At 36.6% G+C, this 24,117-nt stretch overlaps 1 protein-coding gene across 8 annotated transcripts in view; it reads right to left on the bottom strand.

Moving 5' to 3' along the window:
* SUGCT (succinyl-CoA:glutarate-CoA transferase) overlaps positions 1-24,117 on the bottom strand; it is a 976,712-nt gene that overhangs the window by 53,857 nt on the left and 898,738 nt on the right. The window lies entirely within an intron of this gene.

Below are 24,117 nucleotides of genomic sequence, written 5' to 3'. Positions count from 1 at the left end.
GGGAGCCTAAAGACCTTTGGTACTATAGCCTCCAACTTCTTCCACTGCTTGATCCTTAACAAGGAGCCATAAGGTAGGTGAGAGTCCTTACCCCAATTTTCTATCCCTGGGGCAGCCTTATTTTATCCAAGAATTGACAAACACTCACTTCTACAAGCAAAGTAAAACTGAACATAGAAGCTATACTTGCAAGTTCTTGTCATTTTCCTGCCCTCTCATATTCCAATTATCCATTTTATTTCAGAGTCCTAACAAAACAAGCAATGTTTGGATTTAAGCTCCAAAAGGATGTGGGTAAACAAACGGTACATTCCACATAAGGATCCAGGCATGAAGTTTGAATTTGGCAATTTGACTAATGTTTTTGTGGAGTTGACATTGGAGGATAGAAACAATTTTTAAGCCCTTGGTGCCAGCATGGAACAGAGTGGCAACCTCTGTGCTGGTGGCATGAAAGCAACACCAAGAGGCAAACCAGCCTCTCTGTAGCTGGATAGTTTCCCTATAGTGAAGTTTTGTTGCTGTTGCTCTTGTGAAGTTTAAGTTCTTGTGGCCTCCCCTCTTTTGCCAGCCTTGTTTAGGACTGAAGGAGAGCTAAACAGTAAAGATACCTCTAAGGGTGGCCACAGCAAGGAGGGAAAGATCAGGCCCAAAACTTCAGGACCAGACACACCCTAGAGGAGAAATGAGCCTCACAGTTAGTACCAACTCTAAATTGCCTCTGCCAGACATTTCACTGGAATTAAGAGCTCTTCACATTTCAGTTGACTATAGAAGAGAGGCCTCAAGTCAGAATCAGCTTGAAACTGGTGAGCAGGAAACAGCAATGGCCTCTAAATGTGGGCAGCTTAATGTGTCCCATTTGTGAGGCCATTGGAGCCTCTCCATTCCCTCCATCCTCCCCTCAACGCTTAAGGCTTCTCTCCCCTTTCTGAGGCTCTGAGCTTAAAGAAGTGGGTGCCTGAGTACAGTGGAATTTCTCCACTGCAGAATGTCTCAGAGGTGGCAGCACCTTTCACTCACACACCATCACCTTTGATTCTTGCCCATTTGCATTTGGGGTTTTCATTTGACCCTGTGCTCTGAGTTTGCTCCAGAATCTGTGTTTCTGTGTTTTTTGTCCCATGCTTCCTTTTCCCTTTTTCCTGTGGCCCAAGATCACTGAACATCTTCCTTTTAATGTCGAGGGGACTCCCTTTAGTTCATCTTTTCTTAAATTATGCCTTACAAAAGTATCTGAAGAGGTGCCAAAACAAAAAAGGAAAATCTAGCCAATTTGGGGTGAAAAAAAACAAACTTGCTTCTCACTTTCCCAAACCTCAAACATGATCCTTTCTTGGCCAAGTTCTGATTTACTCATCACAGTGCTCTTATTTTGTGCCTTAAGGGATGGGCAAAGGCTCTTTCCTGCTAGCACATACTTAATACAGAAGTTAAAAGAAACATCCTCTTTAGTGGTGCACTTGTTGCTAGCAGTCAAGAGGCCACAATCTCTAGAATCCCAAGGCCATCTCTTCCGAAGACTAACGCCTTGTGGATGATTCAAAAACAATTCAGGTCAGAATCAACAACCTTCCTCACATATTGTTTAAATGGTAATTATTTGTCTTAAGCTGCGTACTTTCTGAAAACAATTTCTATAGGCTCCAGCAAGCTTAGTCTTTGGTTATGAGGCCCAGAGGTCCATCTTCTTCACCCAAAGCTTGCAAAACGTTTATGGTGAACTAAGATCCCTTCCACAGATTACTGTGATTCCCAATCTGATTTCTGCACCAGCTGCTCTCTGCCTGATTCATTGTGCAGATTTCTTCCTGCTGTAGTGGTTATTCCCTAGTTACCCAACCACAACACTAGGACTTACAGGTGTATAGCATATTCATAATGCTTGTTCATACACTTCCAGAGGAAAATTCATAAAACATAATCTTATGTGTAATTTTCTTGAATGCTAAAAGTTTTGCCCTGAACTTTAAGATAGTGTATCAATTGAAAGATGCCAGGAATTACTTCACTTCATGGATACGTACCTGTTATAGATTATGTTCATTTTTAAATTAATTTCAAAGCCAGCTGTCACTTTTGCTAAAAGTAATCCTTGATGGTATGTTTCAGTAACTACTACTTAAAACTTAAAGAGACAACTAGCTGTGCAGTATAAGTATTTAAAAAATACAATGTATTATTGTTATATTTGTGCTTGTCTTTTTAATTGTCTTCAGCACTTAATAAAAATAAGTGTTAATGAAAAATATATATTATGTTAGGGTTTTGAGTAATTTTTTTAAATTTTTTCTACTATAGTCATTTAGTTATCTCTACAGCAAGGGTAACATTGAAAGGCAAGTTCTTATCCTTACAGGGTCTTGTGGGTGTTTTTGCTGGGAATGCAAAGATGTATGTAATCTTTTAAAAAATTTTTTATTTATTGATGAGAGAGAGATTTATTTGTTGTTCTACTTATTGATGTATTTATTGTTTGATTTTTGTATATGCTATGACTGGGGAATGAATCCCTAACCTTGATGTATACAGATGACCAGCTGAGCTACCCAGCCAGGGCTCAAGGGCCTCTGTAATCTTAACGCAAGAATTTGGCTCCTATAACTGGGAAGGTTGTCTGTCTTGACCATCAGACAGCTGGGCAGGATGGGGCACCTGCTTAGTCTATTTAACAATCTGAGTCAACTCAGACAGTCAGAGCCGGAAGGAAATATCTTTTTCAAAGTGAACATGATCCCATATTTTCACTTACTCAAGTGGAGTGTTAGTACTTTTAAAAAATCAGGTTTTTATTTTACTCTTTCTCCATTTTTGAATGGAATTGAGAGAATAATTATATCTAGTATGAAAGAAAGAAAAAAGAGAGAGAAAGAAAGAAAGAAAAAGAAAGGAAGGAAGGAAGGAAGGAAGGAAGGAAGGAAGGAAGGAAGGAAGGAAGGAAGGAAGGGAAAGAAAGAAGGAAAGAAGGAAAGAAGGAAAGAAAGAAAGAAAGAAAGAGAAAGAAAGAAAGAAAGAAAGAAAGAAAGAAAGAAAGAAAGAAAGAAAGAAAGAAAGAAAGAAAGAAAGAAAGAAAGAAAAGAAAGAGGGAGGGAGGGAGATTTAGCTTATACCATGCACTTCTAATTAGGTTACCTCAGAAAATTTTAAACCTTGGAAATGTTCCTTATTCAAGTCCTAGAGAGATATAAATAATAAGTATATAGATTCAAACTTTTCTAAGTTATGCTGAAAATAAGGCAGCCAGTGTTCCAATAAGGGCAAGATCTCACTTGAATGCTTTTTAGGACTCATCACTGTCAATTTTAGCTTGATGGAAGTACTACCACATGTCAGTGACAATGCCACAATGCCATATGTTCACCAAAACCAATTTATTTTCCTTCTGGACATACAGGAAAACTACATTTCCCAGTTTCTTTTACAATGAGACTAAATTCTATCCAGTGGAATATAAGTGGGAATTTTGTATGCTACTTTCAGGCCTGGCCACAACCCTCCCTTCTCTTGAACAATATATAACATCTCTGTCCCTTTTACAGAAACCTTAGGACCACACATTGAAAATGATATCATTACAAGACAGAAAGATCCTGGATTCCTGAAAGACTGCATGAAATGATGTCATCTCCCCCCAGGACCACATTGGATTGTGACAGAGGTGAACAAGAAATAAGTGTTTAAGATTTAGGGACTGCTTGTTATAGCAGCTAGCATTACTAACCCTAACATACCATATTCTATCAAAGATGTTCTCTGTGTTGCTTATTTTCTGCCTCAACCACAGCCATCATTTTAAGATAAAAAGTAGGAAAATGACTTCATTTGCTTAAGTATTTCTTCCATTTTCTCAACTGATGTTTCTCCCCTGGACCTTTCCTTTGTCCCTGCCTCCCCAACACACACACACACACACACACACACACACACACACACACACACATACACACACTCCTTTATTTTTACACACTCTTTTTCCAGTTTTGAAATAGCAAGCAGGCCTGCCACTCCTTGGGCTTTAAAAGGACATCAATCAACCTCATAGATATGGGCAAAGTCCTTTCCTTAGAGAACACTTTTTGGGGGGCAAGAAATGTATTTCGCTCTCTCTAGTAGGTCTAGTCACAGAGTGAAGTTAACAGTATAGCTACCCTCTTAATGACAAGGCTGAATAAGTGGAGAAATTTTCTATCCCTGCTCACTGTCATTTTCTCCCTTCCTAACTTCCACTTCTAAATTGTTGCATTAATCTAGCAACTACCTATTGATCACTACTATAGTGTGAGCATTCAAGAAAGGGACTGAAATGCCTATTCTCTTTTTATCTTCAATATTTGGCACCTACTAGGTGCTTGGTATGTTGGCTACTCTAGTAGTAAGATTATAAACAGGAAGCTAATCAACTTTGACTCTGTTAAGAGGATTTAGGGCAATTTCATGGGACTAGAAACACTGTTTGGCCCATCTCTTAGTCCATACTTATCTGAATATCAGATCTGACACTTAAAGGAAATGAAATTTTAAATATAAATACCACCTTTTAATTCATCTGGAAATAACTTCCCTTTTTCCCTTCTCTCAATAGAAAAAGGAGGCGAGGAGGAGAAGGAAGAAGAGGAAGAAAAGGAAAACATGGAAGAGGCCCATTTTCCTCTCAAAATAGAAAATAGAGGTCTCAAATGTGTACAAAAATCTGCCCCTTAAAACTCATATTTATAATAGGCAGGATAGTAAAGCCAGATAATGGAGGTAAAGAAAAAATGGAAAACTATGAGGGCAGAGATTATATTTGCTAAGTATAAATGTAAAACTATAGTTTCCACCTTCATTCTCCAGTGTTAGTTTTGGAACTCTTCATAGTAGGAAATCCACTTGAAACATGTTTTCCTTTGGGTCTATTTTTAAATGAAAAAAAAATTCTTACTATTTCTAGTATATGTATGTACAAGAGATGGTAAAAACCTAAGTGAGGAGACTGAAGACAATTTACCAGTGACAGAGCTCAACACCAAAAGAGGAATTATAATATTTTTAACAAAAGTTCTCTTTTTAAGACATAATTGGATTATCCACTGGGATTATTTCTAGTATTAAAATTTAAAAAAAAATTGTCCCAAGAAACTCAGACAGGGGTATGGAAAAAATAATCATTTTTTGATACAAATAAGCAGTTCTAGAATATCAGGGGACTTTCCTTCTATGGCATTGAATTACAAGAGACAACACAACCAATTCCTGTTTTTGTGTTTCTCCTTGTTTCCAGAGAAATACACAACACTTAGAGTCATCAGAATATCCGAGAATACCCATAACCTGTCCCTTGGGAATATTTGCTGAACCCCTGCCTACATTTTTTTCACTTTCTCTGACCTTCTTGCTATTCTTTTTTCTCTCTGTTCCCATTGGTCTCTCTAACTGCCCATTCACATGGTATTTTCCCATTTCTTTAATACTCTCACTCCCATTTTAGTTCTTCTCTATGTCTCTCTCAGAATTTTTCCATACCAAAAAGGGGAATCCACTGATGAGTATAAATATGAATAAAGTGAATGATGGTGCTCTACCAGGATCTCTTTCAGTTCTTTAGGGACATAAGTCTATGGGTCATCTTCTCCCCTGTATATGCACCCTTTGTTTCTCTCAATTCTATCTTCCTTATTACTATATAAATAAGCAGAAACAATTTCTATCTTGTCTTGGAAACATATGTCCTATTAGTTCTCATACTGTACTTCCTAGCTTCCTTCCCACAAGGACTCATCTATATTTCCCATTCACTTTCCATTTACCCCTTGGTCTACTAAGATTCAAACTCTGGCTTCTGTCTCCACTGTAAAAATCGTTCCATCAGTACACCAATATGTTCACATTACCAATATCCATGGTGCTAAAGAAAAAGCTTTAAAACAGTATGAATCTTCCAGGAACACTGTCCCTTGCTAAGCAAAAAATTTCTTGTTGGTTCTTTATGAAGAGGTAGTCATGTCCTGGGTAACATGTTACCTTGCCTCCCTGGCAACAGCTAACTAGACTTTAGGGTATGGTATACAAGTGACCCAAGGACCACTAGTCTATGAACTATGAGGTCCCTCTCTACTTAGAAACTAGGAATTCTATCCTTGAAAGGCTGGTTAGAGATGGTAATATGGCAGTAGAGCCAAAACATGCAGACCTTTATAGAAAAACAAAGAGTTAGGGTGATGGCGGGCAACCTGAAGAGGAATTACAGAGCACCTCCTATGAGGATGCATCCTAGAATCTTCTCTGTAGTCCCATAGTATCTTCAGGAGGCAACAAGATAACTTGATTGCAAGAGTTGTGATATATCCTCAACAAACTTATAGTTCCTGTATAGTATTCCATTCTCTAGAAGGCCTGATTTTTCTATAATTCCTATTATCCCAAAACTTGGTTGCAAAAATGAGGTTACTGTCTACTTAATTTTATGAGTGTGTACTTACAAAAAAGTCACTATTGTTTAAGAAAACTTGAATTAAAATACTCTTTAATTGCAAAAAACTCATAATAAATAGAGATACCTAGTAATTATTATCTTATGTCTGCAATGTTGGACTCTGCTGATAACTTCTTTCAAAAGTTCACACTTTCTTGGTTTATGTGATACAACTCTTCTTGGTATTCCTCCTATTTACATAGCTATTTCCTTTTTTTTCCTCCATTAGCTCTATTTCCTCATCTCAATCCTTAAAAATTCATCAGGCATATTATGATGTACTTTTTAAAAATCTATATACTCTCTCTTTGAAGAAGTGCATACATACTCACGGCTTCAACTTCCATTTAAATCCTGATGGCATTTGTTTGCTAGGTCTCTTATCTTCATTTGGATGTCCCATAAGATCCTCAAATTCCATGTGATTAAAACCAAAGTCATCATTTTGCACAAACAGCTTTTTGTCTTGTATTCCTTACATGAATTGATGATACCATTGATATCTTAACAGTCAGTAATTTGATTCTAAGTATAATTTCTCTTGTCACTTACCTCACACTTTATCTTCTATCCAGTACATTTTCACCACTTCATTCCTCAATTGCTGCTTCTTATCCAGGTAATCATTCCCTCACTCCCCCTTGATTTCAGTGGTCCCTCTCTGTGTTCCTATAGGATCTTCTGCATACTTATTCATAGCACCCACCCACTACAGTGAGAATACTGACTTCATCTATCTCTTCCAAAACTGTTAAGTGCCTCGTGGGTAGAGATCTAGTCTTAGTCTCACTTGCGCTTCTGCCGCTGAGCACAATGCTGGCAAACTACAGATACACATTAATATTTTAAGTAAATAATAAATAAATACATAAAAAGTTAAACTTGCATGCACTGTACACAAAGCAAGTGATGCTACAGACTCTTGATAACATCAAAACCCACTCAACTACAATAAGAAATGTAATAAGAAATGTTGGTTCATGTTCTCCAAACTTCTCTTCTCAAAAGACACTAGAAAAAAACATTTCTCACTTCACTATGATCCCTTTCTCAGATTTCTTCTCTACAAGGCATTCACACAGCTCATATAGGACTCCTTACATGTGTACTCCTATCAAACCAGACCCTGGATCTAAGGTTAATGGCCATAGCTAATGCTGCACAGTTATGAATACTTCACTCACCAAGATTCTGAACCATATACGTTAGAGAGGACCTTTACTTCTGCATACAGAAGGTTGCTTGATATGATATCTCTTTAACTAAGTTAATCACAGTAGGAAATCCAGTTACCTTTTTGTAGTCATTGTTATTGTTGTGTGAGTCTGTGTGAGAGAGAAAAAGAAGAGAAGAAGAAGAAGAAGAAGCAGGAAGAGGAGGAGGAGGAGGAAGGAAAAAGAAGGAGGAGGAGGGGCAAGGAGGAGAAAAGAAAGAAGGAAGAAGAAGAAGAGAAGAAGAAGAAGAGGAAGAAGAAGAAGAAGAAGAAAAAAGAAGAAGAAGAAAAAAGAAGAAGAAGAAAAAGAAGAAGAAGAAGAAGAAGAAGAAGAAGAAGAAGAAGAAGAAGAAGAAGAAGGAGAAGGGAAAGAGGAGGAGAAGGAGGAAGGAGAAGAAGGAGGAGGAGGGAGAGGGGAGGAGAAGGAGGAAGAGAAAGGAAGAAGAAGAAGAAGAAGAGGGAGGAGGAGAAAAGGAAGGGGAAGGGGAAGGAAGAAGAAGAGGAGGAGGAGGAGGAGGAAAAAAGTAGAGGAGGAGGAGAGAGGAGAGGATAAGAAGGATAAGGAAGGGAAAGATGAATAAAAGAAGAAGAAACATATACACACATAAATGTACTTGTATATATGGAATAAAACATATGTCATCATTGCACATTTTGATTTTTTCATACTAATAGAAAAGAGTATTGGTATAAATGGTAGGGAATAATAGATGTATATAAAATTTAGCCCTAGAAAGAAAATTATAGGTGGAAAGGCAATAATGGCACTTTACAAGCATTGTTTTATGTAATCCTTAAAACAACCTCTTGATAGATTAGAAAAGTGAGCCTCTAGTGTAATTGAGTTGTCTTTGCAAAGGAGCAGAACCAGGATTTAGAGTCAGGTATATTCATCTTCAAAATCATGTTTCAACAGCAATAACACACTGTCTATCAAATTTACCTTATCAAGTTCAACTTGTTAAGTTTTCATATAAGAAAACTGAGACCCCAAAGTGTGAAACAACTTGTCCAAAGTCATATGCTTTCTTCTTCTACCTGGCTTTGGGATGGACTGCATTTCATTTTGTATAAAATCCCTAAGAGACAACAATTACATGCATGGGAAGAAAAACAGTCTGTTTGACACATACAAGAGATATTTTTACATAAATGTAGGGAATTGGGCCACTTGTAGCCTCTTAAAGTTCAAAAGGCCCATGGAAGAATGCTCTTCCTTAGCACCAGCTCCTTATCCCAACCCATTGCTGACTAACTTCATTATTAGGCTGGGACATTGGAAGGCAAATAAATTAAACCAAGTAGGCTTTGTGAAACTGCAGAAGAATAAGGCTTGGGGTATAGAGGTAATGTCCCCAAGGAGCATGGCTGGAAGTGGACCATTTGAGCAGTGAGGGAGGAGACAGAGCCCAAGCATATGGATGCCTCTGTGCAGATAATCCATACTTGGCTCAATATAGTTTTTACAAATCTAAGGTGTCTTAGTTTTCCAGATGGCCATTCCCACTTGTTCAGCTGCCCAGACTTCTGTTGCTGGATATCTGATTTCCTCTATCTGAATGTGAGGCCAATGGCCAGCCTCAAGAGAGGTCCTTTAGAACAGCTTTCTCAGGCCTGAAATCTACTGCTAAGCTCCTGGGTTTTCCTCACTTACACCAGTGCTTCCCATGCTGGTAAACAGGCTAAAAATGGGTGGCCTAGAGACATGTGTAGTGTAGCCAGATGGCCCTTCCATCGTAATTCAAACTAACCCCAAGTTGGACTGGTAGTGAGCTTCTATCTGGCTGTCCAGCTCCATCCTTCTTCAAGGGCCATAGTCCTTTCCTAAATCTCAGCTTGATAACTAAGTTTTAGTTATGTGACCTGTTTATTGGACAGTTAGCTTTTTTTTCTAATGAGAAACTGAGTAATTTGCTTCAGAATCTACCTATCTTAGAATCTTACTCTCCAAAGATTCCCCTTCCTCTCTGGCCTTAGTTTATTGAAGACCTATCATTTGAGGCCCTACATAAAGATTTTCTGTTATATAATATTAAGCATCAAATAATGTAATTGTTCTTTAAAATGTAAGTGGAATTTGCCTATGCCTCATCAATGATTTTATCCAACTTTTGATACTATAAAGAAAAAAAGCTATTATAACTGGTCCTAAACTGCCACTATTTCTACTACTACCATTATTAATTATCATCTTTTGGGTGATGCGGATTGTGCTAAGTGCTTTCTGTGTATGAACTAATTTAATCTTTACAACTGTAAGGTGTGGATAGTGGATATCCCTCTTACTACCATTTTCTAAGTCATAAAACTGATCTATAAGGAGTTGAAGCTGGAGATTGGCACCTGCTATGCCATTCACTGCATGGAAAATAGGAAGTGAGCCTCCTAAGGTACACATCAGCTCACCCCTAAGAGCAGCTGAACCAGATTCCAGCCCTTGTCTCAAGAAGCCTCATTTACTTACTTCAGGGCTCTTACTACAGCACTTGTAAAAATATTATCAATTTAAATTTATCCCATCACATTAAAAATGTTGTGAAGCACTAGTTTAAGCAACTTGGTTAAGTGGTGGGGCTATTTTGAATTCAAATCTGTGGAAATTAGAACCTGATCTCAAGATAAACATTAACAATAGTGCTTTTCTTAACAAAACAAATAAAAGAAGAGGGAACAACAAAAACAACATAAAATACCTTATGAATGAGTATAAGAGAGCAAAATTAATCAGAACCTCTATAGTTTTCCTAATTTTATAAAACTGAGAGAAGAGAGTAACAAACAGAAGCAAAGAGAGGAAAATCAAGTTAAAGAGGTAGGTTACAATGGTGCTGGTTGAAAAGAAAAGGCTAAACCTGTCTTGAATAGAATCTCAGTGTTCAAAGGATGCCTTAGGTGGAAATATTAACATTCATTGAAGCATAGACAGGAAAAATACAGATTTAAAGCAGGGTGAATTTGCAGTTGGACATCTGCAAGTCTTGACCATGAATTTGATGAAGCCCTGAAATTGGCTATACAGAACCACTTGGAACACTTGGAAAACAAAACTCCATCAAAACCATAGGCTTTAAATACACCTCTTCTTAAGAAGCTGAAATTTAGTCCAGAATACCTAGTTCTAGGTACTTGTGAATTTGAAATTTCTTCAAGGTTTTAGGTTTCTTTTACAGACAAAAGCTCTCATTAAACTTAACAGTTTTCACTTGGATGGTTGTATTTGAGAGTTTGGAAGTGTATCTATTCATTGCTCCTCAGAAGGTTCTCCAAATGCTTTCCATGATGCAGGCACTACTTCAAGGAGCCTTGTCTTCTCTCTGCTCTACATTTCTGGTCTTTGTCTCTGAGGCTCCTTAGATGACATTTCACAGACAGAATGATTTTAGACCAAAGTCAGAGCAACACCCTCAGTTTGTGCTGCCACAATAGCTTGATAATACATATGGAACTATTTAATATGTTCAAAAGCAAAGCACTAGCATTTTTATACTTAAAAGTATCCCAAAGGAATATGTGCTCTTTTCACAAAGCCATAAAACAAATGGTAACTGCCATTAAGTCAAGAACACAGAAAAATCATTGATTCCTGACAGAGGAGGCATTAAAAGTTTCCTAGGCTGGGTTCATGTTGGAAGGATACCAATCAAAGTGGTTGTTCCCCAAATGGTTTACAAAACTTGAACTTTGTAGGCAAGCATCAAGAAGGTTCACGCCAGCCTCGGTGTCTTTGTCATACACTCTTGGCCACAACTGCTTGTACATATGGCTGTCTGTCTAAAAGCAAGCCTTCTTGCTTTAAGGTGCTGTCAGCTTGGGGATTGTCAGTTTGGGTTGAAGAAAAGAATCCCAAACATATTTTGGCTTCCAGACAGTAAACCGTAAATGATTTTCTCTCTAACTAAACGCAAGGAATAAGAATGTTTATGTCTCTTTTGATAAATGAGTTATTCAGAAGCAGTGAGTTCATCTCTTTGACACCCAGAAATTGGTGAAGGCCCATGTAAATAGTAAACAATATTTTTTTGGCTTTGTGCCCCAAGCCAAACAGTATATTGCAAGAGGCCAGCCAGATTGTACTCTTGGACACACTCAGATGAGTGTCACTGTAATCAATGAAAATTGTGTGAGAATTTCGAAGGGGCAGAATTCAGCTGGGGGTCTATGCATGACAGTCTAAGGGCAGAGTTTAGGCCCAGAATCTAGTTCAATGGCTTGGATTTATGTGCCTTTAAAGACAATGTCTTTTTCTTTTGCAGTATATTGAGTAGCATGCTTCAAGCAGGCATGGGAAAACTATCTAGGAGTCAGTAAACCCTAAAACTGTCCAACTGTCTGTAGCCATACTGTAAAAAGACAGTCATTTTAATTCTGATGTGTGCCTTAGTATAGACATATCAAAGCTGACCACAAATAAAAGTGAAAACAGATACAGAATAAGTACAGCAAACAATGGAAAACAAATGGATCCTGGAGTACAGATGAAAAAGGCTAGTTTTGCATGCCCTCCTATTCTCCTTTTTTTCCCTAAAATAAGTATCTGTCTTCATGTCTAAATATCTGTCTTCATATAGCCTACATTTTATTTGGAGTAGGGACAATAAGTGCATCAATGCTTTATTGTTCAATTAAACATTTGCTTAAAGTTTTGGTATCTTCACTAGTTTTATGTCTACTGTTATATTTATACACAAGGTATATAATGCTGCCCAAATTTGCAAGATTTGGAAAGGCAGAATGAGTCTGCTATATTTGCCTTTCTGGTGGAATCATCACTTCCTAGATCATTTCAATCAGCATTTTTGAAACAATGAATAAAATACTATTCTCATGACATGTTCCATTTAGTCACCCTACCATGATACTGCATTTTGTGTAGAAACTTCATGTTGTAATGTTGAACTTTTTAGGTGTCTAGGTAGGAAAAATAATATGAACCTTTTCTTCTTCTTGCTACAGCAAATGTAATCACTGTGCTACCCTTCCCACTATGGATCATAACAATGTGCTTTGTATTCTTGAATAAAACTAGCATTTGAAAAAATCCCAAAAGCAACACCACGAATGTGTTATTTTCAAACAAATTTCAATTTACCATATGGGTTTCTTTAGAACCAGTACTTGATTTCTTTAGGTTATGCAGAGTTCAGCCCTAGTTGAATAATCATATTATTTGTGTTACTATTTTATTTGTAACTGGCAAAATTTGTAATATAGTATCTATTCTTTGTAATGGTTCAAAAATATTATTTTGGAAGATAGACTCATTTCCTTCTTGCGAATGGAATAAGCAGACACAAATTAAGGGAAGGTAGGATCACAGTCATTACAACGTCTTCCTTAAGATTTAAATTAACATGTACCTTTCTGAGGCTTATGACAGGTAGTTAAAGACACATGCTTTGGAGTCAGAAAAATTGGCTTGAATTTTGCTACATACTAGTTGCATGATTTTAGGCATAGTTGAACCTCTCTAAGATCAATCTTCCCATCAGTAAAATGGGAATATTTTACCTGTACAGCTGTGAGAATAAAATGAAATAGTATCTATGAAGAGTTTAAAGCAAGGTTTGGCATATTTGTGAGTATTCTCTAAGTGGCTGTTGTTGTTTTATTATTTTTATTATTGCTATTATTTTATTTTACTGTTACACGTCACAAGGCCAGGTAAAGAATCTTGCTTGATCTTGACCATGAAGGAGAAGTAAAAGAATGAAGTATAACAGAATCATTGTGTCTTCTAAAAAATTACAACTGAAAATAAATATTGATATTCTTATTATGTTGTGTTATGACCAACTACCTAGAATAAATATCTTTTTAAAAGAAACATGTAACCAATTCTTAATTTCCCATAATTGAGGAATAAATATTAGCATGTTTAAATGGAAAACTGTAACTAATATTTAAAATTTAATTCAAATTTCTTACTTCAGTGAACACAAATCAAACAAAAGAGGAAATAAAATCCAGTCACTTCTATGGGTTTTTGGGGTTTTTTTTGGTGCAAAACTTGCTATACTTTAAAGAATAGGAAGGGGTAGAGATGGTTATGCTTAATATCCCCACGTTCAGCTCCAAATTTGCAAGAAGTTGCCTCTTCAGTGTTGTGACTTCTACCAGCTATCCATGAAAAGTGTGTGTGTTAGGGATGAAAGGAAAGCTCAGTGGTTTTCTAGTTGGGTATTTGAAGTGAGCCTGATGAAATAGACAGCTTCTGCATACCTCCATTTAATGAGAATTAGATTATCTCCCTTGCTCCCCACTGAGTAACCAAGAGGGAGTTCTATTGCTCATCACTTGCAGCACTAAGATTCACTGGGGAAGCTTTTTACAAGGCTTTAAATATGACAAAAGGGCACTTGTAAGGGTTTTATAGTCCAAACAGAAAACCTTGTCCATAATGAAGGAAAGAGGGGATCAGAATTGAGAGTAAATGTAGATCCAGCAATAGAAAGAGGCTTTTGAGGTTTTAAAATATCATTTTGGTGATGATCAAATTAAAAAGTCAGAAAGGAGACAGTTTTAAGGTGACTACATGTTTGTGTGTATTTGTGTAACTGTGTGTGTGTGTGCTGACACCAATGAGGAAATTTTCATAGAACACAGAGAAAAAAAATCGTTCATTCATTTTTCTGCAAACTCGTCTTTCACAGCATATCTTCAAGTCATTTTTCTGGTCTAGCTTGTAATGACTAAGTAATGGGGCTTCCAAAATGTTCCCAGTGAAACTGTTCCACAGTCTACAAAATTTCACCATTTGTTCTTATTTAGCTTAATTTTATTCCACTTCAATTAGCTGTTTCTATTTAAGAAGGGAAAAAAAAAGTAAGTCTATTTTTTAAATTCATGTCATAGGAAACTGTTTTCTTTTCACTTTAATAATTGAGTCTCTCTGTGGCCATGCCTAATATTTGCTAAAAGGGATGCAAGACTGTGCAAATTTTTGTCAGTGAAGTCACATCCTACCCAAGTACAATTGTGAGGGTATTTTAAGTTGTACCCATCCCGGCAAACAGGAGCCTGAAGCAAATCTTATAAACCATGTAATTCGTAACATCTTTAGGGTTGTTGTTTTTTTCCTCATTCCTATGTCCAAGGTACATAAATATGAGTTCAAAGTTCAGCCCAATTTGAAATGTCCCACAAGCTTTCATTTCTTCCACAGAGTACCCAGCCATCTGCTATACTCCTTCTGTGCCAGGAGGGGCATCCTCTTTTGAAAACAATCAAGTCTTCATGTTCATGGTTAAGGTGGTAGGCTATCTCACTATTGCCTGCTTTTCCAAACCTCTGTGTCATTGTTCAAGTGAAACCTGCCCATACATATGAATTCCAGTTCTACAAAGCTTCTTACCTAGGATATATCCACAAGATAAGGATGATGTTTAAAATAAAATCTTAGTTATTTTCCATCTTCTTTGAAATAACTTGAAGTCTGTGGGTATAAGGCACAATTCTCTAGTGAAATGTATCTCACACATCCTCAGGATGTTCTGAATTGTTTCAGAGTGCTTACATTAATGTAGACTCCAAGCTCTAAGACTTGCGGGATCAAAAATTTTTGCAGGTGGGGACAAAATTAATAAATGCCCCAGGTGATTTATTAATTGATAGGTAATAAATCAATTATTATTATTGCATGATAAAGTAGGAGGATCACAGGTTTTAGTCCTTTAGGCTCTATGCAGGAGAGTGTTCACAAACTTGCAATATTTATCCACTTCCTTAAATGCATTGTCACCCCCTTTTCATCTATTTATACTACTGTTCCGTGGGAACAAGCTGACCTGGTTTATGTGAAATACATCATCTTCCACCACCACATGATGGCTATAGGTCAGTATACCGAGGTGGTTGAACATGAACCCAGTCACCACTTACTGACTTTGTGACCTTAGCCAAGATGCCTAACTGTTTCTGTCTCAATATCTTCATCTCTCAAATAATAACAGCACCTACATCATGGGCTAATGTAAACACTATATGATTCACTTAATTAGTGTTTGTAATGTACTTAAAGTAATGCCTGAAATATAGTAAATGACACCCTATAAATGTGGCCACTGTAAGACACTGTAAATTCCAATTTCTGTACACAATATAGAACCATCTGTATAACCTACACACCTTTGTAAGTAGAAAACGAAAGAAAACTTGTATCTATAATGAGCAGTGGCAGAAAAAAAATAGAAACCGTGGTTTCTGTGGTATTCAGCATGAACAACAAAGACCTAAAAGTCTATGAATACAAAGCCCCAGCCTATCTGCATACTAGGTCATCCGCATCGTCCAGGATAAGAGGATCACAGAGCACTGCATTACCCATCACCATATAAAGAGAAAAGAGTAAGTCCTGTTTTTTGGCTGGGTAGGCAAGAACTCATCTTTGGACATTCATTAAAATGACTCCTGAATGTCAGATATGAAAACAAATGTTTGCATGGAGCATAATGTCATTTTCCAGGCCCATGGTTGTGTCAGGAACCACCACAGCACTTGCGCTATGAAAGAATTTTCCTTTATACAAAAAGAATTCCCCTCCATACAAAAAAGATTATGATTGAAATCTTCTTGAATTTCAGAAAGAAAGCCCTTCCTAAGTTTATTACCTGGCTTCATCTATGACAGGTTTGTTGTGCTAATGACTTTTTCACAACAGGTACTCAGCATTCTGCTTGTTTCACAAGCTTCCTTCACCACATTTTCCAGGTTAGTGCCAAGGGGAAAGGCTTCCTCATGCCAGCTTTTCTGAAAAATTAGTAAATCTCCTGCCATAATCCTTACTGCTTCAACTGACAAATTTAATAAACGACAGGATGTGAAGCCCAAGTTTCTTAATGGGATTGCTGTCTTTCTTTCTTTTTTTTTTTTTTTTTGTCTTTAACAAGTTTTACAGAGTAGCACTTCTGAGATATAGTCAAGTGCTATAAACCTAATCCTTAGCAATTTCCTCCTTAGCTCAAATATCCTAAATATTTTATGAATGGGAAAGGGTTTCACATATCAGCCATCAACCAACCAACCATTTTCTATCCCTTCACTCTGTCCTTTCTTCTGTTTGTTTGAGTAATTTTCTTTAAAATTACATACTTATTTCAATTTTTCAAATAAATTGTACAGGATATTTTTTAATACATTTTCTTCAGAAAGTTTCAAAAACAGCATGCTATTTCTAAGTAAAGCTATCAAAATTTTGTAATAACTTTGATGGTAGTTTAAAAAAGCTTTGGTTTAAGTGTTTGGATAAATAAGAGGACCAGTTCTAGGGGATTCCCAAGGGCCTCATGGTTCACAAAAAAGAAGGGATTGGCTCCAGGCTCCCTTCAGGAACAAGCTGCTCTGGTGATTTACAGGACTTTTTAGATGCAACTGGAAATGTGTTTGGGCCCAAGATGCAATTCATGAGACAGGAGACCCTTTGCCTAAGGTACTGGGGGCTTCCTCAGACCATAGTATTGGCCTCCAGAAAAGCAAAGCTTTCCATCCGTGGAGTCTACCACAAACTTACTAAAGCAAAGCTCTACAGGGATTCCTGTGGGGCAGTATAGTTCAACTCAGAATAAAGACTGACAAGTTACTACATATTTGTGAACCTAACATTTTGGGGCAGAGTCCATCTAACAAAAACAAATTTTTACACAAACCCAATGAGAAAGATATGAATATTGATTAGAAAGTGCTAAGTATTTTACCACCTTGGATCCTTATGATGATTATGATAATTCTATAAGTATCATTTCCTATGCTTAAAGGTAATATTATGCTCAAAGAGGTTAAGTAACACACACAAAGCACAAAGAACAGGCAAAATAAGTGGCGGTATACAGACATCAAAGAATTAAAGAAATAATATGTTTTTATTTAAAATCCAAGATATCAATGTAGTTTGAAATACTACCCAATAGCACTAGGATGTATAATTTGCTAAAATGGGTTGAAATTCACTTATTTTGATTAAAGCTATGTCAGCAAGCAATGATTTCTGACTTTGTATTTTACTACTGTTAACTTAAAAACATTTCCGATGTCTGTTCAATATTTTGATGTTCTAACTTACCAATCCTAAACACATCTTTTTCCTTTATATTTAATCCTCTATATAGATCTCAAAGTATACTACAGAAAGAAATGCACCATTAAAAAGAAGTAGAATTTGTCTCAAAGGGGCCAGAGTCATTTCTTTGTCATAATTAAGTAATCTTATTACACTCATCCATTCAACATATATATTTATTGATATAGGCCTTATGCAAAGGGCTGTGGATAAAATGTAAATAAAACGAGTCTACATTGAAGAAGATCACTGTGTAAAGGGGAAGAAATAATACCAAATCATTATAACACAGTGTGATAAATGCTAGAAAATGTACCTAAATAGGGGTGTAAAGAAATTTAGAGATTCTGTATGTGCTGGAAATTCCACCCAAGGTGCTGATACATTGAATTCTGAAGGAAAGCTTAGAGCTTTCTTCGTGAGCTTGATGAATGTGTACACTTCAAGCAGAGGAAATAACATGAACTGATGCAGCTACATAATGGTGCAGCTAAGTCTGAGTGGCTAACACATACAGCATGTGACTGAGAGTGGGGCAGGACAGGCAGGGAAGGTACATGGTGTTCACCATAAAGTCTTTGAATACCAGGCTATGAAATTTGAATTCTGAACCTGTATGCAAAATCCGTAAAGAATATGAATCTAATATTGAGAGGCCCAAAATCCTGAAAGTATCCACTACTTGCATTATGCCTTCTAAACAAAGCATCCCCTCATCTTCCTTTTGGTTTCCACGCTTTTGATAATGTGATCCTGTAAGCTTAAAAACAGTAAATCGAACTGACAATCATTGCCTGACCAAAATATTAAACATTAGAAAGCCCATTGACTTATAAAGTAGACAGGATGAGAAATTTAGGAATGGAGAGGCAGGGAAAAATTTGATAGACATACACAATTTGGAACTGAGGGCTCTCTTGATCAGGTGAATGTGGGGGATGAGAGAGAAGAAGCAGTTTAGGGATGACGGCAAAGTTTCTAGCTACAGTAACCGATTGGCTGAATAATCTAGAGAGTGAATACAAGAGAAAGAAGGGATTTCAGAGGATAGAAAACCAGTGAGTGTAGCATTATAGATCTTGAGTTACGAAATTGAAATAACTGAGCTCTATATTATGAAGACAGTAGTCATACTTTCCAAATTTTAAAAAAAAATGGTTTATAAGGATCTGCCCAACATGCAATATTTTGTGTGAGAAAATTAGGCAGGTATTTAAACTTGAGTCATTTTATGACTATGAAATGCTGTGTATTTTAAGTTAAACACTGATATCAAAAGTCAGGTTTTTTGTTCAAAAAACAGTTCACATTGTGCTGTTCTCATAAACACTAGCTGAAAATGCATGGAATTAAACTATGCATCACCTACTCTCCCCTCTATTTTATTAGGCCTATGAAAAGCTACCACAAGACTTAAATAAGCCTTCTCAGTATGCCCTATAGGCTACAGACTGAGGAAACTTGGTTATGACCATTAGAAAAATGCTTTTTCAGAAATTCCCCAATCTACTTACTATTTTGTTCATATCTCAGTCAACCATGGCTTTACCCTGCCTTGTTCTTTGGATATTAGTTTCCAGGTTGCCCCTGCCTGTTCCCAAGGAACAGCCATAGCTCACCTATTGTTGACTTGTACTCACATCTTTCTTCAGCACTTGCCTCATGCCCAAACTGCTGGGCTCACCAGTTGGCCACATATCTTCATCTTCAATACCCAATACTCATCCTCACTGTCCTATGTTAATGCTATTAGACATTATTAAGGCTATTTAGTGGACTCAAAGCACTGTGGTTTCTGCCTCCACCCCAAAAAGTATTTGTTGTACACAGATAAACAGAGAAGAGGAAATTCTGAAGGAAAAAACTTTAAGGTCTAGGATCCAAAAGGGTTATTATAAAAAATTGAGAGTGTTAAAAAAAAGAAATATTTTAAAGAGGTTTAAAAAGCACCTCAACACAACCCTTTCATTTATATTGTTTCAAGCAAAATACCACAAATTCAAAATGTTCCTATTAATTTTCATATGCTACACTCACTCAACAAGTTTGACTATTTTACTTAATAATTTTTGACACAAAAATGTAAATAACGGTGCACTTCACCTTCCCAAGTTCCCACAGTCCATTTTCTTGGTAGTAGAGGGAAGAATACACTATCAGAACTGTGCACATTCTGCTGGTTAAAATCCAAAAGTAGTTTTTTAAAAAGTTTTCTGTCACAACTTGCTCTTGGGAGTTTATTCCCTGCCAATTGAAAACTATGATTTTCAGGAGAACACAAGCCCTTTTAAAACTCAGACAAGCTTACTGTATCTCTGCATTGATTTGGATTGAAGTCCTGTGAAAACATCATCTTTCTACTTTCTACTTCAGGTAAAGATATGGAACTTAAAATTTTATTTTCCTTGAAGAATTCCTGGAGCATTTCTATTTAGTCGTTTTGGGGAGAGAAGCCAACTTTCCTTTAATTTAGTGAAAGAAGGCAGGCTCCAAGTGCATTTCAATTTGAGGATGGGGCACTGCTTAAAATAGTTTCACAACCAGCTATTTACGAAATGTCTCATCGTGACGATAAAGAGGAAAAGAGAGTTAGAAGAACTGGGTTCTACCCTTTGCTCTGCTCTTCACTACCTTTGTGGTCTTAGGGAAGGCATTTTTCTAGGCCAGCTTTCCTCAAGTGCACCTCTGAGCTATACAACAGTCCTATGTTATCCCACTCTCAAAAATGCACAAACATATTGCACAGTACACAATGTCTTCAGTTAGAACATCTGTAACATTGTTTAACCAGTGCTTCCCAAGCTTATGGGCCCACATAACTACAAATTAGTGTTTTATGGAATTCATTTTAGGAAGTGCTACTCTAGGTATGAATTTACTCATAGACCAAAAAAAAAAAAAAAGAGGATACTGAAAAAAATGTATATTGAGATTCCTGTAAATTTTTGTATTGCTTGATTGATCAAAATGTCAGTAGCATAAAATGAGAATTGGAAAAATATAACAGTTCTTAACTAAATATTTTTAAAAATAGAACTTCTGTTCATAGAAATACAGTAGTAGATATCATGAAAGACCTTCCTGATCCAAGGCATTTAAAAATGTTACGTATATTTTTAAAATAATTTAAATACATGGCTAAGTTAACAAGAAATTAAAATAAATTCTTGGGCAGTAGTTTGGGGTGGGAGTATTTCCGAAGGACTCATCAGACAGAGAAAATCATAAAAAGTTAAGTTCTGAAGCAGCAGCTACATCAAGAGCATCTGCCAATGCTTACTGACTTACAGCTGTGGTATAAATGACCAGATGGAAAACAGAAGATAGGGCCTAAGGGTTGTACAAGGTGAGAAGCCATATTTGAGATTCTCCCATAAAGCTGAGACCCCCTAAAAATGTTATAACTTCTGCGAATTGGTATACTAGAAATAAAATCCACCTTACATGGCACAATGGCAAGAAAAAATTATATCTCCCACTCTGATTCTGATAAATATTGATAAAATAATTTCCTTGAGAATGTATAACCTACCACAAGTCAGTGTTCACACAAGTTTGGAGCATGTTTCAAACCATTTTGGTGATCACAAATACTATAAGGTGGAATACAGTTTATAGCGTCATAGATGTCCACCAGAAGCCAACATAAAAGAATGTGCTCTCAATTTAGGCCTCAAAGAATCCTGAAAGATGAGGTTTCAATGAACATAACACACATAACATAACATACTTGTAAATAAGTCACTATGTACTAGACAGAGCAAAACAAACAGTTATTCAAATATTTCCGATATGGGGTTATCAGGTTCAGTGTATAAATATATTTGAGAAAAAAATCAAAGAAAAAGTTCTGTGAAAAAACAAAAGTCTCTAAGAATAATTGAAATATTTGAAAATATAGTTTTTAGAAGTAAAATTGTTGAATCAAAAAGGTGATGGAAAGATTGAATATCATATTACACATAGCTGAAGAGGCAGTCAACTGCAAAACAGAACTAAAGGTATTACTCAACATGCAATAGAAGGAACAAAAATTTGAAATATAAATAAAAAGTTAAAAGGCATGAAAGATAAAGTGGTAATGTTTAACACACATCTAAGTTGAGTTCCAGAAAGAGAAAATAGAGTCAAAATTTGAAGAATTTTCCACAATTGATAAAAAGCATGACTTCTTAGATTTGGAAAGCCCAACAAATTCCAAGTGAGGTAATAAAAATATCAATAAATCCATACTCAGACACATTTTAATAAACTGAAAAAATAAAGGAAATCTAACAGAAAAGTTTCAGTTTAGCAATAGGTAAGGAGAAAAGATTGCCTACAAAGGTAAACAATTAGAAAAATAGCAGACCTCTTGACAGCACAAACGAAACCAGAGGTCTAGATACTACTATCAGTGCAAATGCCCTGGTTAATTATAATTATGAAAACAAAGTAAAAAGGATCAGAAGCTGATCAATTATATGACTACCTAGAAAAAGGATACCATTAATGTTAACGGCACAGACACCGCTAATCATTTCTGAACTGCAGTCTCTAGGGAAGAAAGTAGTGTGCTTGGCTGCCTACTTACGACATCAAAGATGTTGTGGCCACTTCCCATTGTGGCCATCCCCTACCCCAACACCCCTTCTACGAACTCAGAAATGTGTACCCTGTTTAGTCAGCCAGAAATTTCACCTAGAAATATATGACTATAATACAGGCAAATACAGCAACTCTCTAAATTGAATTATGCCCTTAAGAGATCAGTTAAAAGAAGACATATCTTAATGTCATATGGAGATAAGAGTCTAAAGCAGTGGTTCCCAAACAGGGCTAAGCATTGGAATCATCTGGGGACTGTTATTTTTTTTTTTTAAATATGAATAGCTGGACTATACCTAATTTACTGAAACAGCGTTGCAAGCACAGGAATCTTTAACAAAGCTCTGTAGGTGATTTTGATACACTGACAGCTTTGAGAACTACTGGTCTAAGGGAACTCCAACTAGATCAAGCCTTGTGCTTCAAAGACATACAACCTGGTTCTTATCAGCTCTCAGTCTCATGAAAGCTGGCACACTCAAAATCAAACTGACTTTAAGGCTGAAAGAGATACCAGAATACCACTCCTTGAAGTACATAGCAATTGTGTGAAGCACAGATATTCATGTTTCCATGATTAGCCCCTTTTCCACATGGCTAGAGCCAATTACATGGGAACATAATTACAAGAAGAAACTAACATTGGGCATCAGCAACCACTTTCTCATAAACCAGATAGCTATAGTGAGTCTAGAATATTCCATCAGACTATTTTCTTCTTGAGAATTAATAAGTTGTTGGTGAATGTGGAATCAGAACAAAAGGCATCGTATATAGTGAAGATCATTTTAAATCTCCTCCTCATCAAAGCGATGGGTTTTCAACACGAGACTAGAAAATGCAGGTCGGTTGACAACAACCAGCACTGCAGATGCAGTTGTCTGCCTGGGGATACTGTGGATGGTGGGGCTGACAGTACTGGGATAGGATGGGGTGTGTACAGATGACATTGCCTCTGTAAAACTCCTTAGCTAATCACCCTAGCCCTGCTTCAGATTAAAACTTTTAAATATATACTGTTCCTTTCTATTCTAAGACACAGCACATGTTCATATTTTTGAAGTCAAGATGTGTCTTAAGACAGATGTGTAGATTTAATGTAGCTTTTAAAACCATTAAATCCATGAAGCTCCTGCTTCTGGATAGGAACTTTTTCTTGCATTATAATTGTAAAATTTCTGTGGTGATGCCTCATATTTACCCATCTTAGACCAACCCTGAATCAATCAGGTGTGGCTGAAGGGGCTGGATCAGAATGGTTGCTTATATTCTCCATGTGTGTGGGAAGAGTTTCCCTGAAAAAAAAGAGAGAGACATTTGGCCAACAGAAAAGAGAAATAAGGTAGAAGTGCATAAGGTCAAACAGTTGCTGTATTCATAACATTCCTGATTAATTCCAAAGGAAGTGTCTGTCAGAAACAAATTCACTAAACTTACACGTTTATAAGAGCAGGGTGGCAGCCCAGGTGAGACCTTAAATATATTTTTCAATTGTTTTAACAGTAATAATTTGGGTGGAGGTAAACAAAATGTAAGTCCAGGAATAATATGTCTATTTTTTTACTCTTTCCTGACTTTATTAAACTCTAACCTTGATTTTAAAAACTTGGCAACATTCTGCTGTTTGTTTACATGGGACCTATGGAAACAGAATTAAGCAAATTATTCTTTCAAACTACCATCTTGCTCTTAAAATTCTAATGCACAACAACATTATGGTTATTCTTTCAAGCATACCAAATTGACCTAGTTAGCAAGCCTTACAGACCTCTGATCACTTAAGTAAATCCACAGATAAAATATCCAGCACTAAAT

Source organism: Pteronotus mesoamericanus, unplaced genomic scaffold (genome assembly GCF_021234165.1).
Source record: "Pteronotus mesoamericanus isolate MK-2021 breed Mesoamerican mustached bat unplaced genomic scaffold, CSHL_Meso_final scaffold_85, whole genome shotgun sequence".
In the NCBI taxonomy this organism is placed as follows: Eukaryota; Metazoa; Chordata; class Mammalia; order Chiroptera; family Mormoopidae; genus Pteronotus; species Pteronotus mesoamericanus.
Note: the sequence above shows the minus strand (reverse complement) of the source record. Positions and strands in the feature narration are given on the sequence as shown.